This window comes from Clupea harengus, chromosome 12 (assembly GCF_900700415.2).
Source record: "Clupea harengus chromosome 12, Ch_v2.0.2, whole genome shotgun sequence".
NCBI classification, from domain to species: domain Eukaryota; kingdom Metazoa; phylum Chordata; class Actinopteri; order Clupeiformes; family Clupeidae; genus Clupea; species Clupea harengus.
This window is the reverse complement of record NC_045163.1, coordinates 29,828,441-29,832,072: the sequence shown is the minus strand read 5'-3', so window position 1 is coordinate 29,832,072 and position 3,632 is coordinate 29,828,441. Positions and strand designations below refer to the sequence as shown.

The window sequence follows — 3,632 nt, the reverse complement described above, 5'->3', positions numbered from 1 at the left end:
TTGCTCCCACTATCCTTTGAAAGGAACCAGAGCCTTTCAGTTAATAAATATGCATTACGGATCCAGAACCTTTCAGTTGATAAGTATGCATTACGGATCCAGAACCTTTCAGTTGATAAGTATGCACACACACACACACACACACTGAACCTTTCAGTTGATAAGTATGCATTACGGATCCCCTAAAGAACCTTTCAGTTGATAAGTATGCATTACGGATCAGAACCTTTCAGTTAATAAGTATGCATTACGGAACCAGGAACCTTTCAGTTGATAAGTATGCATTACGGACCCCCTAACCAGAACCTTTCAGTTAATAAGTATGCATCACGGATCCCCTAAAGGGACCAGAACCCTGTGTTACATTAACACACATTACATTGCACATTGCTCATTCACATTCCACTCCTGTTTTGCATTTTGCACTCTACTTTCCACTTTACTTTTTTATATTCATTGTTTATATATTTGTATCGTATATATTGTATTTTTTTGGTTCTTATGTGTAGTACTTTTTCTTATGTGTAGTACTTATTTGTGTTTTTATGTTTTTATGTTATGTGTAGTACTTATTGTGTTTCTATGTTTTTATGTTTACTGTATGCACCTTCACACCAGAAAAAATTCCAAGTAGCAATAAATCCCATTCTGATTCTGATTCTGAGAACCTTTCAGTTTATAAGCATGCATCACGGATCCCCTAAAGGAACCAGAACCTTTCACACACACACACACACACACACACACACACACACACACACACACACACACACACACACACACACACACACACACACACACACACACACCCTTTCAGTTCATAAGTATGCATGACGGATGCCCTAACTCCACACTGCATGAGGAATACAGAATCCTCCACAGCAATGACTTCCCAAAGTGCCCTCAATAGCTCTCTGGCAAGCACTTTTGCCCTGCTTAAAAGCCCTTCTTTATCAGGGGCAGGTTGTTTCCCCTTCCCTCTGGCACATCTTGAGGATGGCAGGCGGAGCAGAGCGGGAGGAAGAGAGAGAGAGGGCTTGTCTTCAGCAAAGCAATTATGGTCTGGACGGCATTCAAGTGACATTTAGATGCTGGATGACTTAATTGCAACCACGCGGCCCACGATAATACAGTCCCACAAACTCACTACACAGAGATGGCAGTCATAGCACTCATAGGTCAGTGAAGGCAAATTGGTGTAAATTCAATTAAATCATCTGATTTCTGGCATTCAGGAATAAACCTGGCGAGCCATGCGCTGAAAGTTCTAGAGAGAGAGAGAGTGAGTTGCTGTGCAGCTTGTATGATTAGTTCTCACATGACATCGCGGAGGGGAACGTTCACAGTTGACAACTCTGTTTTTACTAACTAAAACATGGATGGGTATACTGCCTAACGTGCCAATCCTACAGGGACCCAGGCCAGGTGGAACCACCAGTATTACAGAATATCGAAGTATGAAGAAGTGTTATGGATGTACCGCTGCAATAGATAAGCTAAATTACGTACATAATTACAAACGTATTCCAGGAGAAATTAAAAGACCATAGCTTGAACATACGACTCCAACAGAAGGCCTACAAGTCCTGTTCTACAGCTAGAGGTTTCATCAGTACGAACAACCTTCACATATATACACAAACTCGCAAAAGGTTCAAGTGATCATGAGAGTGCGAGCAATGACTTATGCATGCTGCTAACCCCCCTTTTCTAACTAAAAGAATACAGGGATCACAAAGCTGAACGTCTCTGTTACCTCAGGAATGTGACCGTCCAATCAAAGATATTTTGACAGGCTGCTGATTCCTTGCCATGAAAATACATATCAGCAATTTTGCAGTACGTTGCAATATCGTGAAATCCAAATTAGAAAATACTCCAGTGATCTCCGGCAGTGCCCACAGCTCTCATAAACTTTAAAAGGCAAGCGTATCAAAAGTTAATCCTTTTTTGACTTTGGATGCGAGGCAGGTGGATGAATGAATGTTAGCTGGGTCCTTAGGAATCAGAAGACCAGGGAAACCGGCGGGACATACACACATAAAGAAGGCAGACTCTTTCGGTTGCGTGTAAAATGGGAATCATGTCAATGTAGCGATTATTTCCTCCTTATTGTCTGGCCTAGGGGCGACGGTGGCTGATAAAGATCAATACCGTGATCGAGAGAGAGAGAGAGAATGTTATCAAGAAAAAAAATCGCTTTTCTAACCCAGCCTTCAACACAGGTGTCTTTCTGGGCTTGCCCCTGGTGAAATGGTTATTTTACACTTAGACATTATGACACATAATGACACTAGTGTTCGCCATCGTGTGCTGACCACTTATCTCGTCTTCAACGCGTGGTAGCCCTTTTTCTTGGAGACTGAAAGAGTCCCTGCCCCTCATCCAATATTACTACGGATGAATACGGCGAGGGAATGAACATATGAGGGGGTTTTGGAGAAATAACGAGAACTTTACGATCTTCAAACACCACAATTAGCACACCACAACAGGACAACAACAGACACAATAGCTGGATACAAACTCACGCTTATTTTCACACATCATCATCTCACCACCCCCCGACGACCACATCTCTAAACTCACCGTGCAATGAATGAATAATCCAGTGAAAATGTGAATCCATCAAAGAAAACGCGTGAGGCTGCTGCTTTGGCGGGTGTGCGCGCGCACTACTCCATCGTGTCTTTTTTTTGTTTGTTTTCTTCACCTTTTGGGTGCCACAGTGCTCACGGTGCTTGATTTGAGATCAACGATTACAAGGCTATCGTGAATGCTAAAGGGGGTTGATACAGACGCGGAGCGGAGCAGAGTAGGAGGCGGGGCTTCCGTGCGCAGACACACACACACACACAGAAGACTCACTCATCCGTGAAAGAGAGGGGGGTCACAAACAACCACGGACGCGTCGCGTCAATGGTCGCCCCTAAAAACCAAGATGTCATTTGAGAGGGACCCTGGGCGTCTGGTGGTGGTCACCACCCCAGCGCGACATCTGCACTGAAGTGTCTCTGCTCTTAAATGATTGCTGCTGCACGGAGACGAAAGCAGGAGCAATACGCGTCAAGACGCACAGGTTTCATACCAGAGTCACCCCCCCAGAATGGTAGAGCGTGAGAAATTGAAGGAGGGAGGTTCCGCTAAAGCCTCTCCGCTCGAAGTGATTTGTGAATAATTTGTCAAAGGAGGAGGGGGCAGCACACAACAGATCAAGCGTGTAATGTATGCGCTGGGATGTGTCTGCAGACAAGGCGACAATGGTACTATGGGAATTCGGACGTGTTGCGTGCCTCTCTTCATCTCAAGAATCTCTTGCCTGAGAGATATGAGGGCGTGTGTGACTAACCACGCTGCTCTTCTTCAAAGCGAATATCTGAAATGTCTTCAGTCTTGATGTGTGTACATCACATTGATCCCACACCACGTGTATATATATATATAAACTGACCTATCGCCATATACTTGACTAGACCTAAAGCTTTGCAGTCTGTGCTGTTTTCAATCTTTGACACTACTTTTCAAATGTATTATTAACTGTTAAAACGGCTATGGGATTGTACTGACATTAGGTTTTACTTCAACAACTATTCAATAATGTATATTATCGAATAAAAATAGCCTGTGTCCAT

General features: G+C 43.6%; 1 protein-coding gene across 2 annotated transcripts in view; it reads right to left on the bottom strand.

Moving 5' to 3' along the window:
• plppr1 (phospholipid phosphatase related 1) overlaps nucleotides 1-3,109 on the bottom strand; it is a 50,453-nt gene extending 47,344 nt beyond the window's left edge. Inside the window, exon 1 of one of the 2 annotated variants that reach the window (XM_031578012.2) lies at nucleotides 2,590-3,109. The gene's annotated coding sequence lies outside the window, so the exon portion shown is untranslated. The other variant, XM_031578013.2, reaches the window with a different exon arrangement.
• Between the last annotated feature and the right edge of the window lie 523 nt (nucleotides 3,110-3,632).